General features: G+C 44.8%; 1 protein-coding gene across 2 annotated transcripts in view; it reads left to right on the top strand.

Moving 5' to 3' along the window:
* The first annotated feature begins 19,391 nt into the window (after positions 1 to 19,391).
* FAM168B (family with sequence similarity 168 member B) overlaps positions 19,392 to 20,042 on the top strand; it is an 84,513-nt gene continuing 83,862 nt past the window's right edge. The window contains exon 1 of one of the 2 annotated variants that reach the window (XM_070409220.1): positions 19,392 to 19,584. The gene's annotated coding sequence lies outside the window, so the exon portion shown is untranslated. The remainder of the gene's footprint in view (positions 19,585 to 20,042) is intronic. The other variant, XR_011470791.1, reaches the window with a different exon arrangement.

The following is a 20,042-nucleotide window of genomic DNA, read 5'->3' as shown; positions in this document are numbered from 1 at the left end:
CTGTGTCCATTGGTTTGGCTTATATGCATGCATACAAGTCCTTTGGTTGATCTTTCCCCCTTACCCCCTCCCTCACCTAGTTTCCCTCTGGGGATTGATAGTCTGATCACTGTTTCACTGTCTTTGGATCTGTCCCTGTTCATCATTCTATGTTGTTCTCGATATTCCACAAATAAGTGAGATCATGTGTTATTTATCTTTCTCTGACTGGCTTATTTCACTTAGCATAATGCTCTCCAGTTGCATCCATGCTGTTGCAAATGGCAATAATTCCTTCTTTTTTACCGCAGCGTAGTATTCCATTGTGTAGACGTACCACAGTTTTCTAACCCACTCATCTACTGATGGGCACTTAGGCTGTTTCCAAATCTTAGCTATGGTGAATTGTGCTGCTACGAACATAGGGGTGCATATATCCTTTCTGATTGGTGTTTCTGGCTTCTTGGGATATATTCCTAGAAGTGGAATCACGGGGTCAAATAGGAGTTCCATTTTTAGTTTTTTGAGGAAACTCCATACTGTCCTCCACAGTGGCTGGACCAGTCTGCATTCCCACCAGCAGTGTAGAAGGGTTCCTTTTTCTCCACATCCTCTCCAACACTTGTTGTTTGTTGGTTTGTTGATGATAGCCATTCTGACAGGTGTGAGATGATACTGCATTGTCGTTTTGATTTGCATCTCTCGTATAATTAGTGACTTAGAGCATGTTTTCATATGTCTTTCGGCCTTCTGTATGTCCTCTTTTGAAAAGTGTCTATTTAGGTCCTTTGCCCATTTTTTGATTGGATTGTTTATCTTCCTTTTGTTAAGTTGCATGAGTTCCCTGTAAATGTTGGAGATTAAACTCTTATCAGAGACAGCATTGGCAAATATGTTCTCCCATACAGTGGGCTTTCTTGTTGTTTGTTGATGGTTTCCTTTGCTGTGCAAAAGCTTTTTATTTTGATGTAGTCCCATTTGTTTATTTTCTCTTTAGTTTCCATTGCCCTAGGAGCAGTATCAGAGAAGAAATTCCTTCGGCATATGTTTGCGCTTTCGGTGCCTGTGGATTCCTCTAGTATTTTTATGGTTTCCCGTCTTACGTTTAAGTCTTTTATCCATTTTGAGTTTATTTTTTGTGTATGGTGTGAGTTGGTGGTCTAGTTTCATCTTTTGCATGTATCTGTCCAATTTTCCCAAGACCATTTATTGAAGAGACTGTCTTGACTCCATTGCATGCTCTTGCATCCTTTGTCAAATATTAATTGGGGGTAGTGGTTTGGGTCAATTTCTGGGTTCTCTATTCTATTCCATTGATCGATATGTCTGTTCTTGTGCCAGTATCAAGCTGTTTTAAGAACAGTGGCTTTGTAATACAACTTGATATCTGGTATTGAGATCCCACCTACTTTGTTCTTCTTTCTCAGGATTGCTGCAGCTATTCGAGGTCTATTTTTATTCCAGATGAATTTTTAAAATGCTCATTCTAGATCTGTGAAATATCCCGGTGGTAATTTAATGGGGATTGCATTGAATCTATAGATTGCTTTGGGTAGTATGGACATTTTGATGATGTTGATTCTACCAATCCATGAACATGGTATGTTCCTCTATCTATTTATGTCTTCCTCTATCTCTTTTTTCAGTGTCCTGTAGTTTTTCGCATATAAGTCTTTTAACTCCTCAGTTAAGTTTATTCCTAGGTATCTTATTTTTTTTTTGGTGCGATGGTAAATGGCATTGCTTTTTTAGTCTCTCTTTCTGTAAGTTCACCATTGGTGTAAAGAAATGCCTTATATTTCTTGGCATTAATTTTGTATCCTGCTACATTGCCGAATTCATTTATTAAGTCTAATAATTTTTTCATGGAGTCTTTAGGGTTTTCTATGTATAGTATCATGTCATCTGCAAATAAGGACAGTTTTACTTCTTCTTTTCCAATTTGGATGCCTTTTATTTCTTCTTCTTGTCTGATCGCAATGGCTAGTACTTCCAGTACTATGTTGAACAGGAGTGGTGAGAAGGGAAATCCCTCTCTTGTTCCTGTTTTTAGGGGAAATGGTTTTAGTTTTTCCCATTGATTATGATGTTGACTGTGGGTTTGTTATATATGGTTTTTATTATGTTGAGGTAAAATCCTTCTATTTCCACCTTGCTGAGAGTTTTTGTCAAGATAGGGTGTTGAATTTTGTCAAATGCTTTTTCTGCATCAATTGATATGACTATGTTGTTTTTTCTCTCAATTTGTTTATGTGACGTATCACGTTTATTGATTTGCAGATATTGTACCATCCTTGCATCCCTGGGATAAATCCTACTTGGTCATGGTGTATTATCTTTCTGATGTACTGCTGCATCCGATTTGTTAGAATTTTGTTGAGTATTTTGGCATCTATGTTCATGAGGATTATTGGCCTATAATTCTCTTTCATTGTGTTGTCTCTATCCGGTTTTGGTATTAGGGTGATGCTGGCTTCATAGAATGAGCTGGGAAATGTTCCTTCCTCTTGAATTTTTTGGAATAGTCTGAGGAGGATAGATTTTAGTTCTTCCTTGAATGTTTGGTAAAACTCCCCTGTGAGGCTGTTGGGCCCTGGGCTTTTGTTTGCTGGGAGCTTTTTGATGACTGCTTCAATTTCTTCCATAGTTATTGGTCTATTGAGATTTTTAGATTCTTCCGGGTTGAGTTTTGGAAGATTGTATTTTTCTAGGAATATGTCCATTTCTTCTAGGTTGTCTAGTTTGTTAGAGAGAGTTGTTCATAATATTTTTTAACAATCCTTTGAATTTCTGTGGGGTCTGTTGTTATTTCGCCTCTTTCATTTCTGATTTTGTTTATTTGAGTCCTCTCTCTTTGCTTCTTGGTGAGCCTGGCTAGAGGCTCATCAATCTTGTTTATCCTTTCAAAGAACCAGCTCTTGGTTTCATTGATCTTTTGTATTGTTTTTTGGTCTCTATGTCATTTATTTCTGCTCTAATCTTTATTATCTCCTTCCTTCTGCTCACTCTGGGCTTTTCTTGTTGTTCTCTTTCTAATTCTTTGAGTTGTAGTGTTAGATGATTTACTATCATTTTTTCTTGTTTTTTGATGTAGACCTCTAGTGCTATAAACTTCCCTCTCAGGACTGCTTTCATTGTGTCCCATAGATTTTTGGATTGCTTTGCTGTTATTGTCATTAGTTTCCAGGGTGTTTTTAATTTCTTCTTTGATCTCATTGGTAACCCAATCATTATTTAGTAGCATGCTATTCAGCTTCCAAGTTTTTGAGTTTTTTGGATTGTTTTTATTGTAATTTATTTCTAATATTATGCCATTGTGGTCCGAGAAGATGCTTGGTATGATTTCAATCTTCTTGAATTTGTGGAGACTTTGCTTGTGACCCAATATGTGGTCTATTTTTGAAAATGTTCCATGTGCACTTGAGAAGAATGTATATTCTGTGGCTTTGGGGTGAGATGTTCTGAAGATGTCATTAAGTCCATCTGATCTAGTGAGTCATTTAGGATTGCTGTTTCTTTGCTGCTTTTTGTCTAGAGGATTTATCCAATGATGTCAGTAGTGTGTTTAAGTCCCCTGCTACGATTGTATTGTTGTCAATATCTCCCTTGATATCTTCCAGGAGTTTTATTTTTTTTTATGTATTCGGGTGCTCCTGCATTGGGTGCATATATGTTTATCAGGGTTATATCCTCTTGTTGTATCGATCCCTTTAGTATTATGAAGTGGCCTTCCTTATCTCTAGTTATGGCCTTCACTTTGAGATCTATTTTGTCCGATATAAGTATTGCTACCCCAGCTTTTTTTCATTTCCATTTGCCTGAAAGATATTTTTCCATTCCTTCACTTTCAGTCTGTGTGAGTCCCTTGTTCTGAGGTGGGTCTCTTTTAGACAGCATATATATGGGTCATGTCTTTTTATCCATTCAGCCACTCGATGTCTTTTGATTGGAGTATTTAGTCTGTTTACATTTAAAGTTATTATTGAAAGGTACTTGCTTGTAGTCATTTCTATTTTTGTGCCTGTGTTCTTTCTTACCTTTATATTTCTTCTTTTTACAGCGTTCCCTTTAGCATTTCTTGCATTGCTGGCTTGGTAGTGATAAACTCCCTTAGCCTTTTTTTGTCTGTGGAGCTCCTGATTTCCCCTTCAATTTTGATTGATAGTCTTGCTGGATAGAGTATTCTTGGATTCAGTCCTTTGTTTTGTAACACTTTGTATACCTCCTTCCATTCCCTTCTAGCTTGATGTGTCTCTGTTGAGAAATCATTTGATAATCTGATGGGGGATCCTTTGTAGGTACCTCTCTGTCTCTCTCTTGCAGCCTTTAAGATTCTCTCTTTGTTGTGTACACTTGCCATTGTTATTATGATGTGTATTGATATGGGTCTTTTGGGGCTCATCTTGCTTGGGACTCACAGTACTTCTATAACTTTTTTCTTCCCCATATCTGGGAAGTTTTCTGTCATTATTTCTTCAAATAGATTTTCTAATCCTTGCTGCTCTTCTTGTCCTTCTGGCAGCCCTATTATGTGTATGTTACTTTGTTTCATGTTGTCCCAAAACTCCCTTAGGCTCTCCTCCTGCTTGTTAATTTTTTTCTCCAGTTGCTGTTCAGGTTGAGCTTGTTTCTCTACCTTATCTTTTAACTCACTAATTCGGTCCTCTGCTTCTTCTAGTCTACTGTTGAAACCTTCCATGGTGTTTTTTTTTTTTTTTTTTTTTAATATTTTTTATTGATTTTTTACAGAGAGGAAGGGAGAGAGATAGAGAGTTAGAAACATCGATGAGAGAGAAACATCGATCAGCTGCCTCCTGCACATCTCCTACTGGGGATGTGCCCGCAACCCAGGTACATGCCCATGACCGGAATCGAACCTGGGACCTTTCAGTCCGCAGGCCGACGCTCTATCCACTGAGCCAAACCGGCTTCGGCCCATGGTGTTTTTGATTGTAGCTATATCACTTTTCATTTCTTCTTGATTCTTGCATAGGTTGTTGATTTTCTCATCCATCCGGTGAATGAATTGTACATCCATTACTCTGAATTCTTTTTCTGTCATGTTGCATGCTTCAATTTCATTAATTTCCTTTTTTGGCGACTCCTCATTTTCTTTCCTCCTCTGGGGGTTGTGTTGTCTCCCCATTCTGATTATCTCCAGATGGTTCAAACGTCGACTTGTGTGGGCCTGGGCCGTGTGTAGCGGGAGCTTTGCAACCACCCTAGTGTCACTGAAGAGCTCTGACACTAAGATGTGTGGTTGTTGTGGGTTGGTGGGAACCAGGCTCGCTCAGAGTCAGTGTTACCAGCGCTCAGTGTGGCCTCATGTGTGCACTTAGAATCAGGGACCCCGCCTGCACCGTGCTGAAAAATAGACCCCCCTGGAGTATGTTGAAAATCAGAGCCCCCTAGCGTGCGCCAGGAGTCAGAGTTCCCCAAGAATCCCGTATCAGAGTCTCTGTTGCTTCGTGCAGACTTGCATTGAGAATCAGGGTCCCTGTGTGCACATGCACCAAGAATTGGAGTCACTGGGTCTTAGTATGAATGCACAGGGAATCAGGGATCCCAGGCGCAGGTGATAAGAAACACAGTCAAGTCACTGGTGCTTGGTGTTGCCTCCTGCCCGGAGAATCGGGGTCTGGGGCCCGTGTTGCGAGGAACAAGTTCTTAGTGTTCGTGCATTAGCTCCCAGGCCAAGGCTCCCCTAGTCTGCGCTGCGCTGGATAAGTTCCCAGTGTTCACACACTTCCAGGACAAGGCTCCCTTAGCCTGCGCTGTGCGGGACAAGTTTCCGGTGTTTGCACACTTCCAGGCTAAGGTCCCTGTAGCAGCACTGAGGCCCGGGCAAGGGGTCGGTCTATCAGTTACTATGGCGCTGCCCGCGAGCCTGCAGGGAGGGGGATGGGCTCTGTTACTCACGGATCTGCAGTGGGGATTTCTGGACTCTTGGTGTCCATGGCTCTGTAGCTGTGGTCGCAGGTCTCTGTCCCCAGTGGCTGTAGGGTCCTGGTTTGTGTCTGAGACCAGACTGGGTGGTGCTGAGGCCAGGATCCTAGTCTCAAGCAGCTCTGTTTCTCAAGATGGCGTAGTCTCTGTTCCCGTGCTGGCTGCCCAGGAGTGCCCGCGCTGGGAGCAGGGCTCTGCCATCTAAGACTGCCCAGTTTAGCAGCCTCTTAGAAGACCTGCAGAATCTAACTGTCCCTAGCTCATACACACACACACCACACACGTCAACACACTCCTCTATTACTCCCTCATGCTCTCACACTCTCTCCCTCCCTGCCTTCCTGCCGGTCGCCATCTTCTCTCTCTCCATTGTTGAGATTATTATCTTTTCCCCCCACATTGCCTCCATCTGGTTCCCACCCTAGGCCTTTGCCTCCCTATTGTCTGTGTCCACAGTTAATACATATATGCATATAAGATCTTTGTTTAATTTGTTCCTGCCCCCCACCCCTCTTCTCTCTGAGAATCATCAGTCTCTTCCATTTCCATGCCTCTGATTTTATTTTATTCACCAGTATATTCTGTTCATTAGATTTATTATTCATTTATTTTGATTTTTAGATTCAATTGTTGATAGGTATGTATTTGTTGCCATTTTGTTGTTCATATTTTTTAACTTTTTATTTTTCTTCTTCTTCCTCTTATTAAGAATACCCTTCAATATTTTATATAATACTGGTTTGGTGGTGATGAACTCCTTTAGTTTTTTCTTATCTGTGAAACTTTTTATCTGACCTTCAATTCTAAATGATAGGTTTGCTGGGTTGAGTAATCTTGGTTGTAGATTCTTTCTTTCTTCCTTCCTTTCTTCCTTTCTTCCTTCTTTCCTTCCCCCCTCCCTCCCTCCCTCCTTCCCCCCCCCTCTTCTTTCTTTCTTTCTTTCTTTCTTTCTTTCTTTCTTTCTTTCTTTCTTTCTTTCTTTCTTTCTTTCTTTCTTCCTTTCTTTTCTTTCTTTGTATTGTCTAAAGTTTTACATGTCTTTTTTCCCCAATTGATGCTCCCTCCTTGCCCCCCCGCCAGACATTCCCACACCGGGCAAGCCCCCACCGCCCCAGTGACTGTGTCTATTGGTTATGTTAATATGCATGCACCCAAGTCCTTTGGTTGCTCTCTAACCCTCCCCTCCCCTACCATTTGTCCCTAGATTGATCTTGTAGATCCTTTCTATTCATCACTTTGAATATTTCTTACCACTCCCTTCTGGCCTGCATAGTTTCTGTTTAGAAATCAGCTGACAGTCGTATGGGCATTCCCTTGTAGGTAACTAACTGCTTTTCTCTTGCTGCTTTTAAGATTCTTTGTATTTAGCCTTTGGCATTTTAATTATGATGTGTCTTGGTTGGTCCTCTTTGGGTTCCTCTTGTTTGGGACTCCCTGTGCTTCCTAGACTTGCAAGTCTATTTCTTTCACTGGGTAGGGGAAGTTTTCTGTCATTATTTCTTCAAATAGGTTTTCAATATCTTGCTCTCTCTCTTCTTCTGGCACCCCCATAATTCAGATGTTGGTATGCTTGAAGTTGTCCCAGAGGGTCCTTACACTATCTTCATATTTTTGGATTATTATTTATTTTTGCTCTTCTGGTTGGGTGTTTTTTGCATCCTCATATTTCAAAATAATTGATTTAGTTATCAGAATCCTCTACTCTACTGTTGGATCCTGCATATTATTCTTTATTTTAGTCAGTGTATGTTTAATTTCTGACTTGTCCTTTTCCATGTGTTTGACATTATCACAAAGATTTTTGAAAGTCTCACTAAGTTCCTTGGAGATTTCTAGAAGATTCTTGAGTAACCTTATAACTTGTGCTTTCCTGTGTTTGTTTCTATGTGTTGGATAGAGATGCTATGTCTCCTCCTTCAGTTGATAGAGTGGCCTGTGTAGTTGGTGTGCTATAGGGTCCAGTTGCTCAGCCTCCCCAGTCACCTGAGCTGGGAACTCTAGGTGCACCCCTTTGTGGGGTGTGAACACAGTCTTGTAGTTGAGACTTGATTGTCACTAGGGGGAATTGACCTCCAGGCCAATTTGCTGTGAGGACCAGCTGCAACTACAGTGGGAGAGCTATTATGCAGGAGACACCCCTATTGAGCAGGACTTGCTTCAGTTGGGCATTGGTGCTTACTGAGTGTGTCGCTTATGGATGTGTAGAGTTGTAATCTGGTATGGTTTGACACTGACCACTGGGTACACCGGCTCTTGGGTCTCCAGGGAGGTGCAAAGTCATCCACTGCCTGGAGTCACCAGCAGGAGCTACAGAGATCTGCAGATTTCTCCTCTTTTTGTTGGATTTGGAAGTGCCCAGATGAGGCCCAGCTATGAAGCAAGACATGCTGGTGCTAGTGCCAGGACTTGGGCCTTTTATTGATAGGTTTTGGGCTCCCTGACCCAGCTGCAGCTTGTTTGAGATTTTCAATGACAGGCCATTCATATGCAAAATCTGCTGTAGGCAGCTTGGCTGGGCTTGTAAATTGGATGAGGTGGGGTCTTAGGGAATCACCAGGGTGAAGCAAAGATAAATGGCTGCCAGTCAGCCCTGCAATGGGGAGGTCCCAGCACAGGAACAATAATCCCTCCAAGTACCTCTGTCTGGCAGAAAGCCGCCCCCAAGTTTCTGCACAGATGCCAGAAAAATGTGTCCCCCAGAGCCTCAAGCTTGTGCTGGAGCTCAGAGGAAGCAGGACTTTGTAAGTTCATTTCATGGTCCTGGCCTTTTAAGAGGAACAGCTGGATCTCCAGCAGCCTTTGTGTCACTGTGCTCCAATCTGCTCTGGTTTTTACAGCCTGTAATTATGGGGACTTCTCCCAGTTCTGAGACCCTGGGCTGGGGGCCTGGTGTGGGGCTGGGACCCCTTGCTCCTCTGGGCAGCCTCCACAAAGACCATCTACCTCCTGATTAAAAAAGCGGTACACATGGGTGCTGGACCAGCCCATTCCGCGCCTCCACATCTCCTACCAGTCTCTGTGTGCTTTCTTCTTTCTCTAGTTGTAGGACTTCCATTCAGCCAGCTTTCCAGTAGTTCTGGATGATGGTTGTTCTGTATTTTAGTTGTAATTTTAATGTGGTTGTGGGAGGTGGTGAGTACAGGCGTTTACTTATGCCTCCATCTTTTGTCGTCCCTCCCTATTACTCTTTATTTTCAAAGTTTTCCTGGCATATTCTTGCTTTTGATTTTTTGGTTGATTCTTTTTCCCATATGTTAATTAAAAACACTTCAATTAAAAATAATTACTGTTGTTTTATAGGAATTGTATTAAATTCATGAATTAATTTAGGGAGAATTGACATTACTCTGATATTAAATCTGCTTATCCTAGAATATGATGTTTTTCTCCATGTTCTTTTGTGCCATTTGGTTGTTAAACTTTTATTCATACAGATTTAAATGACTCTTATAAAAGTTTATTGCTAGGCATTATATTGTTATATTTATTTATTTATTTTCCCTATGTAACCTTGTACAAAATAAATCTTTTTTTCCATTATATCTTCTAATTGTTATTTAAATACTAGGTTTTTTTTTCATTTTGATTACTGTTTGTTGACAAATTCTTTTATTTTTTGTGTACTTCTTTAAATGACTCCACCAGCTTTGGACCTAATGCTTAAATGAGAAATAATATTTTGTTGTGTGAAGATACTGAAATTTTGAACTTGTTGTTACTGCAGCATTTCCTGGGTATCTTGACAGATACAAGCAACTAAAAAATAAAGATGTCCAATATACTAATATATTAGGGTAAAATTCTGTAGAAGTGGAATTGAAACAGGAATTCAAAGCGAAAAAAGAACAATAAAATTTCATACTGTTATGAAATTATGTATTTTTAAAGTGACCAATAGCAGCAATCAAATCACCATGGTCTCTATATTCCAATAGATATTTGAAAGAATGATATCCAGTTTTATTTAAAACTGTGTACATTTAGTGTGCCAGAAATAACATATTTTGCAACTAATTTAATTTGTACTGAAATCTTACAGATGTCTAGGAAAGTCTTTAGGGACTATAGGGAGTGTCCCTTGAGATCAGGTTGTTTTCTGCTCCTTCAGGGCAAGCTAAACTGCCTGGGTTCTTTCTGATGAGTACAGTCCCACAGAGTTGTCCTGCTCTCTCTGGGCCCTAGCCAGATGGCCCATCCCAGACTCTACCCTTTGAGGAAGACACCCTGGTTCTGAGCTAAGGCAGGGAACTTGTGGGTCCTATTAGTGCTACAGACAGTGAGAACAGTTCTGAATGTCAACAAAAGGTCACTGCCACCAATCCAATGTCAACAGGAGACCCCAATTTCAGGTGCAGTAAAAGGAGAGACTTAATTCAGGTGAACAAGAAAATGCAGACTCCACCAGAAATGGAAGGCACACTCCCACAGACAGGAGGCTGGCTAACAGAGAAAGTACTTGTTCTAGTCCTTGATTGCCGGGGCTGACTAGCAGACTCTGGGCAATGGATGAATGATTATTCTGGCACACATTTCTGTGAAAGAGAGAGGACTAAGAGACTGCTTGGCTATAGGAACCAAACAGCCCCATTCACTTGCCTCCTTGGGCTTTTATTGTAGCAATAGTTTGAACTAAAATTAACTTCTAGGTACTATCAGCAGGGTAAGTCCTTGAGAAAACACATGTATCTGTAGTGTCCTTCAAGCAAGGATGTCTAAAGACTAAACATTAAGATTTCAGTAAAACCCCCGGGGGGCGCAGACTTGTTTGGAAAATTCAAGGCAGGGGCTGCTGCCGTTGGCAAGATCGCTGGCCCCCGACCTTTTGGAGGCTCCTCCTTACAGACTTTCCAACCAAGTCCCATGCTTCCCCACATCTCCCCCTTTTTTGTTTTACTGGCTATAGAAGACAGAGGGAGGCAGTGGACTTTCTGCTTTGGAATGTCGGGGTCTGTGAAGTGTGTTCACTGCTCTAGTTCTGATTTTGTAGATACAGTGGCCAGAGGAGTTCTGGTAGTCACTGTGCCATGCCATGTTAGGGTTTAATCTAATGAGCTGGAATCTACAGTGGCCCTGTGGGGGTGAAACACATGCATATCTTCTCCCTCATGTTAATAATTCATTGGGTCCTTGAGTCCCATACTTGATTGGTCAATTTTATGCAATCCAAACTTCTAGTTTTATTGGTCCAAATTGCACTGTTGTGATTGGTCCTTATGGAGCCACTACATCAGGATGGAGATGCAAATAAAGATATACCTTTGGCCGAGACCGGTTTGGCTCAGAGGATAGAGCGTCAGCCTGCGGACTGAAAGGTCCCGGGTTCGATTCCGGTCAAGGGCATGTACCTTGGTTGCGGGCACATCCCCAGTAGGAGATGTGCAGGAGGCAGCTGATCGATGTTTCTCTCTCATCGATGTTTCTAACTCTCTATCTCTCTCCCTTCCTCTCTGTAAAAAGTCAATAAAATATATTTAAAAAAAAAAAAAAAGATATACCTTTGTATCTCTAATTGGATAGGGCAGGTCTCAGACCATTGGCCAAAATAGGATTCCAGGAACTCCTTTATAAGATTGGGCTCAGAAGGCAGGAATGTAGTGGAGGAGGCGTGGCAGCTTAGTTTCAGATTTTTCCTGACATGCCTCTGTAATAAAGGCTGCTAAACTCTGGTTATAAATTTGGGTCCACTTATCAGAAATTGTTTTTGACAGGTATATTCCTTCTTGGGATCAACCTAGGAAAGCTAAAATCCCTTTAAGAGCAAACACTCTGAAGTCAGAAACGGGTTTAAATCCTGGGTCAGCCTCCTAGTACTTGTGTGTTCTTGAGGAAGTTTGTCAACTTCTTTGTCTCAATTTCTTCATTTGTAAAATAATTTATTATGTGCATTAAATGACTTAATGAATTCATAGCATTGAAAAGTGTCTGGCAGTGTGTGCTGTGTCCATGCTGGTGTCCATTGCGTGGTACCTCTCCATCATGACTGAAGCGTGCTCTTGGTGAGGTAGCATTTACCCCTATCCTCACCACCGCTAGATCAGCCCTGGCTTCAGTAGGTAAGCCTGGTGCTCAGCTGTCTATTGGTCACCCATCAGCATAGCCCCTTTGCATGTTTACATGAAGGTTCTTGTAGGCAGTGGCTGTTTTTAAATACAAAATCAAATACATTTTCTCATAATGATTATGATACTGGAATTTTGGACTGGAACACGTGGTGTTCCCTGTGCTCTTTGTCCGTCAGAGTCAAAGACTGTTAGGTCGCTGAAGGAGGAACGCACGAGGGCAGAATGGTGAGGGATTACGAATTTATTCAATCATCCGCACACCAGGTGGCTGAGTCTGGATGGCTCCAGAACCCAGTGACGGGAGACAGCGGCTTTTAAAGGACTTTTGAAGGGCTTTTTCTGGGCAGAGAATTCTTTGTGCATACCCAGAAGGGAGATAATGGAATGTGGTCCCTGCAAGTGAAATGTGGTCTCAGCAAAGGGAATGTCCATAGTGAAATGGCCTGAAAAGCCAGTTACCGGGGTGGTATATGAGTCAATTATTTAATCAGACCTAACAGAAACCACAGAGAGAAGATGGTATAGCAAGGGTGGAAATATATTGAAGAACAAGTACAGACTCCCATGTGGGGAAGGGGAAAGAGTCCCACCTAGTCCCTTCTTCCACAGTTTATAACGACTGCAGTTTTTTGTGCCTTGATTTGGTCACTATAGCAACTCCTGCGCTCAAAAGGTCAAAACTCACATGGGACATGTGAGGTCCTCCTCCCTTATTGTTTTCCTAATTTTCCTTCTTTGAATGAGGGGCTTCCTTCCCTTTATTTTGTAAATGTGTATCTTTTGCTACTTCTAGCTCCCTTGTCTTATGGAAATGTAACTTCTGCTTCCCCCAACTCCCTTGTCTTATGGAAATGTAACTTTTTGCAGCTGGGTAGCCTGTGCTTTATCCATGGACCCCTTTAATTTTTAAAAATTCCCTAAACTTGCCTATTTCACCCCTTAAAACTCCTATTTCAACACATTGTAATTAACCTAGCTATTGATAACAGGAATGGAGCAAAGGGAAGGCCAAATATTATAGCTATATCCTGTGTGCAGCTTTGCCAGGAAGCTGCAGTTTAATACTCCCCAGGTCTATTCCCTGCAGATTGCTGGGGAAAGGGACTGAACAAGGGGAGAATAGACACATGCCCAGTAAAGTCTGGGTGAAATAGGGAAGGTGTTTGTCACCTGAGAACAGGTCATTGGTCAGCATAGGCACGGCCACTGCAGGCATGGGAAGATTTGAGATATTTAATCACTTAAACAAAAAGTTTGATTTCTTGCCCTCTTGGCTTCTGGCACTCTCTTAGTGAAAGGGCGAAGGCTACGCCCTCCACCTTCCCCCAGGGTAAGGGCTACGTCCTCCATCTTACCTTGGCCACGTGTTGGGCAAGGAGCTTCTTCACGGAAGTCTAAGACTCTGCTAGCCACACCCAGGAACGGGACATCGACTTGTGCCTGGCCAATCGGCAAAGCACAGTCCTTTCTCCTCCCTTACTCCAACCCCCCCCTATATAACCGGTCTCTGGGAGGGGTTCGGTCTCTCTTGGCCACTTGGCTAGCCGATGTGTCGGTGAGTCTGGTGGATGGAGAGCTCAAGTTAGCTTGAAATACAGATTCTTATGCTTTTTCATTGGATTGGATGGCTCCCTGATGTGGTTTCTTGGGAATCTTGAAATCTGGGCATAACATTTGGGGGCTCGCCCGGGGTTCCCAAGGCCATGTAGGGACTCCCCCAATTCGTAGAGTCTGCATGGCCGCGGTAAGTGTCTGTGTATTGTGTTTGTCTGTTCTGTGTGCTTTATCTGTTCTGTGTGAGCTCACTTCTGAAATCTGTATTCGCCCACATTGACCGTGGATGCACATGGGGGTCAAAGGGCGGGAGGAGTTGGGGGACGCCTCGATCCTCCATCTGTATCTGTAGGGGTGTAATTTTGCTTCCGAAAAGGCGGAAGGTCTGTAGAAACCCCAATCTGAGACGAGGTGGGTAGTTCCCGCCGGTTTGGCGTAAGCCATCGTCTGTCTCTTCCATGGAAGTGGAAGGCTGTTTTGGGCCCTGTTTGTCTGTGCCTGTTTCTCTGTTTTCTGTGGACTTACTGGACGGATGTTATGGGACGGACTCAGACTGCTCCTTTGGGTATTGTGATTGATCATTTCAAGGAGGTTGGGGGAGGCTTTAGAGCTCCCTCAGGAGTTGGGAAGTTGTTAAACTCTGAATGAATGTCTGGTGAAAGTATGTGAGTGTAAAGGCAGGGGAGCGGTCCCCGCCCGCCTGCGCGCCTCCCAGGCAGGGAAGGTGAGCAGGTATCACTGTGCCTCGGGCCGCAGGAGAGGAAAGATGCGCCTGGATGCGGAGGCTGAAGCCGGCGCGCGGCTGCCCCGGAGCCCGGCCGCGCCGCAGGCCCGGGCGGCTCGGCTGTGGCGGCGGCCCTGGGGGCTCGGCCTCCGGCCCGGTCGGCAACAGGCGCTGGGCCGGAGCCAGAGCCCGAGCGGCGCGGCCTGGGAGAGGCCGGAGGCCGGGAGAGGCGGCGGCAGCCCGGGCAGCCCGAGCCCCGCAGCTTGGGCCTGCGCTCGGCGCCATGGGCGGCGCGCGCGCCTTAGGGGGGCGGCCCTGGGGGCTCGGGCCGGGCGCGGACAAGCTCGTTCGCGGAGCCTGGCCGCGGCGGCGGCGGCCTGCGTTGGCCGGTGTTGGCCCCGGGCTTGTGGCGAGTGAGTGGAGCCAGGTGGAGCGCGGGGGGCGGGGCTGGCGCGTTGCTCATGGGAGGCGGGAGCAGCGAGGCCCCAGTCGGCATCGGGTCGGGGGAAGGTCCCCCGCGGAGCCTGAGGGCTGGACACCCGGGAGGCCGGGGGCGGCGGCGGCTCTGGATGCGAGCCGGCCTCTTCCCATGGAGATCGCCCCAGCTAGAAATGTAAAAGTTTTAAAATGCATCTGGGATTTCTGTGCACGTGTAAAGGGAAAATACCAGTTTAAAAACGAGTGCGCATAGTTTTGAGCTGAACTTGACCATTTGCTGTGTACAGAATAAAAACCCGAGACTGTTTTGGCCTTAAAAATGGCAGAGATGAACCTGACAAAAAATGTTCGGATTGAATTGGGAAAAATTGTGTTATTGTGGTAACTAAATGCCTTTGCTTATTGGTACAGCCACCATTTTGGGCTCCAAGCCTTGGCATCCGCCACGTTGGCCGCATGGTTTGCCACTCCCCTGGGGGCCGCCATCTTGAAACAGCAAAGGCCCCGCCCTCTGATTTACTCAGGGGTGGAGCTTTAAGGCGGAGTTTTATGGGGCTGCAAGCGTGCTTGCTTCGAGGATTTATTTTTAAACTAATCTCTTAAATCTAGAAAACCCTGCTTTCCTTAAACTAAAGACAATCAAAGGTTATGTCAAAGTCTTTAGGAGGGACTGATAGCAGTAATCTAATTTCTAAAGTACGATTATTTCAGGTAGAAACTGGTTTCTGTAAATTGATCTGTCCTTATTGCTTAAATATGTATCTTTGTTGTTAAATTTGAATGTATTGTTAATCTGAGGAATGTTAATTATTTACATGTCACCTAAAAATTAAGGCTAAAAGTTTTAACTAGAAAGCATGGCTTTGGTGTGATGGGAGGAAAGAAATGTTAAATGAATAATAGGCCAGTAAGCTGGAACTGGTCACTGGTGGTGGATTGTGAGAAGGGCTGGACACTGCCTAACTTCTCCTTCCTTGGTACCCCTAAAACATCAGAGGGTACTTCTGGCCTTGATTTTCTTGGTTTTGGATTTGTTTGTTTGTTTGTGATAAAAACCGTTTCTATCTGAATAAGACATAGGTCAAGAATCCTGTCCTGGGATGTGGGAAAGGGAAGACCCCCACATCTGTTCCTGTTAGGCCCCCATCAGGGGACTTGGACGGTGTCCCTGTTATCTGCTCAAGAGCCCAAGGCTGTAAAAATACTTGTTCACTGAAAAGGTGTAAGTATAAATGTTTATTTGATGTTTATAAGCATCTCTGTTGTTTACTGGAAACTTTGATTTTCTATGTAATATTCTGTGCTGGGTTGGGATTTTGGAATTCTAGTCTGATTGGGACATTTAAAGATGGGGCTCACAGTTCCTCAAGGCAGAGACTTAATGGGCCCTTCCCCCTGCCTGTGAAGGAAGACAATGGGCCTTGAAATCTGTAAAGATAGGCGAGAATGAAGCTGGTCAGGCCCCACCCCCTATCATTCCTGACTTTCTTGCTGCAAGAATTGTCTCTTTTCTTGAGAGGGCTCCAGAGGGCGCACGAGGACATTTGGCTGCGCCTCGGCGCCACCCAGGAGACTGGCCCAACCCCAACTCCTCATCAGCACAGACCAGGAGATTGGGTCTACGTCAAAAGGCACCACCTGGAGCCTCGATGGAAAGGTCCCTACACCCAACTCCGTGATGCTGACGATAGACGGCGTCGCGACCTGGGTCCATCACATCCACGTCTGGTCAGCAGACCCATCCGAGATAATAATGCAACCTGCTCAAGCTACGGCGTGCTCGACCTGCCTGATGCTGGTAACATTGAATAGACTTAGATAATGCCTGCATCTTCATGGACATGGCTCCAAAAAGACAAGGACAATTCATAGGAAGGTCAAGAATAGACTTTAGTATCACATGTTTAGTAGCAGAAGATGTGGCTGCCTAAAGCGGCCATGATGCCTATATTATGTTTCATTGTATTGATGTGTTATATTGACCTTTAATTCTCTTGCAGGTTTGAATGTATGTTGGCTGTCCTGGAAGGGTACTATGTGGGGTGAACCCCAAAAAGTAAAGGGTGCCTAGCTGCCAAGAGGGCAGGTGCCCACCTGGGCAGGGAACAGTGCCCATCAGGTTTTGGTCTCTGTTGAGAGACAGCTAACAGTTGGCAGCCTATGTACTGCTTGCAGGCCTTTGTGACCATGCCCATGTCAGGGGTAGTCTGAAAAAAGCCTGTTTAGAGTAGAAGGTCTGAGGCATGGTTATGCATAGAAAGAAAGTTTAATGCCAACAATTAAAAGAAATTGGCAAGGAAAATCAGAAAATCTTAGAGTAGAGCAGTATGTCTTTCTTCTTATGTAATTCCTCCGAAATTTGGCAATGCTAACATGGCAATACATTTCTTTGCATAGATTCAATAAGACCGGTTCCTAATAGTGGTTTTATTAACGGAAAACTTTGACTGGAGTATCATGTTTTAAAGAGCCCTGTCTGAGCTCTAAAGACTTGAAGCCAGTAAGAATGCCACGAAGAAAGCCTGGTATTCTGCTTGGAAGCCCTGAAGATGGCTGGCGCTGGAGTGTCAGGCCGATGCCCTATCATCACTGGCGGTTGGTAAGAGTAGAAGGGGAGCAGTAGGGATGCCTCTGCGTCCCTGTGGAACCCCCACACACTCTGGGCCGCAACAAGTAGGAGGGCTACTGAGATGGGCTTAAAGCCTGGAGCGTGGGCTCAGGTGGAATTGCTACAGGTGAAGAATTCACCTAACTCAGCAGATACTGCAGGCGGGCCTGATGGCAGTTGGGTGGCGAGGCTTCCTGGCCCTACAGGGCACATTAAGATTCAACCATGAAATTCCAGCAAAGGTAGTCAGTTACCATTCTTGTTGTGTTTATGCAAACATCAGGACAGTAGATAAATTAATCTTGATTTGGCTTTTTGATAGCCATGGAGGAATTTTAAGAAGAAAAATCCTATTTCAATAAAAGTTATTAAAGCTAAAATGATTTCTTCCCCTTCCACCAGACCATTTGTTAACACTTGGAGTGGGGGAAACGAGTTAAGTCGGCTCGCGTGACTTGCGCGTACTCCGCGGGAGCCGTCTTAACTCGGTTCATATAGATTTGCGGTGGAGTGCGGGAAACGTGTAAACTCGGTCCGATTGTAACTGCATATTACCAAATATTTGTTTGTTTGCCGTTCACAAAGATACCTACCTGCGTATGCGAACCGTTTCATACCCATTGGGGTAATAGGTATCATAAAAATCCCTGATTTTGCACGGGAAACCTAAATAATTGCCCGCGCCATCTTATATTTTGGCGGGAAATTCACCCCACACCGGAGTGTTAAGATATGCCCAGTACGGGCCTCTAGCAATGGTGGAATAAAAGTGCAGTCCGTCTCATGATTGAGCCGGAAGTTCCAAGACAAAGGGGGGAATGAAAGGGCGAAGGCTACGCCCTCCACCTTCCCCCAGGGTAAGGGCTACGTCCTCCATCTTACCTTGGCCACGTGTTGGGCAAGGAGCTTCTTCACGGAAGTCTAAGACTCTGCTAGCCACACCCAGGAACGGGACATCGACTTGTGCCTGGCCAATCGGCAAAGCACAGTCCTTTCTCCTCCCTTACTCCAACCCCCCCCTATATAACCGGTCTCTGGGAGGGGTTTGCTCTCTCTTGGCCACTTGGCTAGCCGATGTGTCGGTGAGTCTGGTGGATGGAGAGCTCAAGTTAGCTTGAAATACAGATTCTTATGCTTTTTCATTGGATTGGATGGCTCCCTGATGTGGTTTCTTGGGAATCTTGAAATCTGGGCATAACACTTAGATACCTTGCATTCGCCCACATGGCTCACAGGCTATGTGCGTAACCACACAATGGACTAACAGACCTGCAACTAGCCTGATGCTGCACTAGACCCAACTGCACATGGAAAGAAAACTTTGGATGCTGACTTTGCTTCTAGCTCTACTGAATCCCCAGCTACACATCTTCCAGGACTAATTTAAGGGAAATGGGACTTTGGAAATCCAGAGATCTAATTCCATGCAAATAAAAGTTACTCACCCTCCTATGCGAGTCTCAGAAAATTATTTTCCTCCAGATATAGTAAGGACCCCACACCCAGCACAGAGTGGGGAAAGGGATACTCCATTTCCAGCAATAATAAGATATTAAGAAAACGCTACAATTATGTTCCAATATGTTCCTTCCATAATACATGAGTAGGAACAGCAAAAATAGGTTGAGGAAAAACATTCCATATAAGCGTTTATTCGAAAAGATCAACAGGGACGACCCGCTGGCGCCATGGGCCTCTCTGGCTATCCACCTTCAGTGGTTCTCAACCTTCCTAATGCCACGACCTTTTAATATAGTTCCTCATGTTGTGGTGACCCCCAACCATAAAATTATTTTCGTTGCTACTTCATAACTGTAATGTTGCTACTGTTATGAATCCTAATGTAAATATCTGATATGCTATATGTGTTTTCCGATGGTCGCGACCCACAGGTTGAGAACCGCTGCCTGTACCTTGGAGGGTCGCCAGACCACTTGGTTTCTTTCCATCTCTCCATCAGGCACAGAGGGACCCTCGGACACAGACGGGAGCTTGCACCTCACCTCCAGAGCCTGGAAGGTGCAGTGGATGTCCGCGCAGGCGCGCCCCCCGCGGCGGCGCGCTCCAGGCGGAAGTGAAGTCCGAGGCCCGGCTGCGCAGCTTGGGCGGGGAGCGCGGGCTGTGGAGAGGCAGGCTAGGCGGAGGCGGCGGGGTCGGCGGAGACGGAGCTTCAAAGTTCAACCCACGCAAAGAAGCAAGCCTCGCGGTGTTTACCCCTTGCGGAGCCCCTTCGCCAAGCCGGTCCTCCAGACCCAGGACGCCACCAAAGCGCGGTGAGTGGGGGTGGGCTGTCTGGCCGGAAGTGCGGCTCTTTGTGCAGCCGCCCTGGGGCGGCACCAAGGTCGAGTCCGTCTCTCGGGTCCTTCCGTGCCCTGGAAGGGATCCGCGGCACTTTGTTCCGCAGGGCCGGGCTGGGCGGTGTTAGGTACGGGGTCCTGGGACCCAGAGCCTGGTAGGCGGAGCGGGGCGCGGGCAGGTGCGGTGTGGGCTGCGAGGGCTGCTGCCTAGGTGAAGTCTTTGCACAAAAATGTTCTCTGGGCTCTTTAAGGTCTGAGTTAGATCAGATCAGGAAATTGGATGAAAAATGAAAAAGCAGCGGGTTTTTGTTTCTGTAAGTTAGGTTTGGGTTCTTATGATTTTGATAATTTCATATATGTAATCTATTCACTTTGTCTATCCACTAAGTAAAAATTATTCTATTTGCCTGGCAGAAGCTTAGTGTTTGCCCTCC

The sequence above is a fragment of the Myotis yumanensis genome, unplaced genomic scaffold (genome assembly GCF_028538775.1).
Source record: "Myotis yumanensis isolate MYYU_CA2020_CCGP unplaced genomic scaffold, mMyoYum1.0.hap1 SCAF_3, whole genome shotgun sequence".
Taxonomy (NCBI): Eukaryota; Metazoa; Chordata; class Mammalia; order Chiroptera; family Vespertilionidae; genus Myotis; species Myotis yumanensis.
The sequence above is the reverse complement of the archived record's forward strand: the minus strand, read 5'-3'. Positions and strand labels throughout refer to the sequence as shown.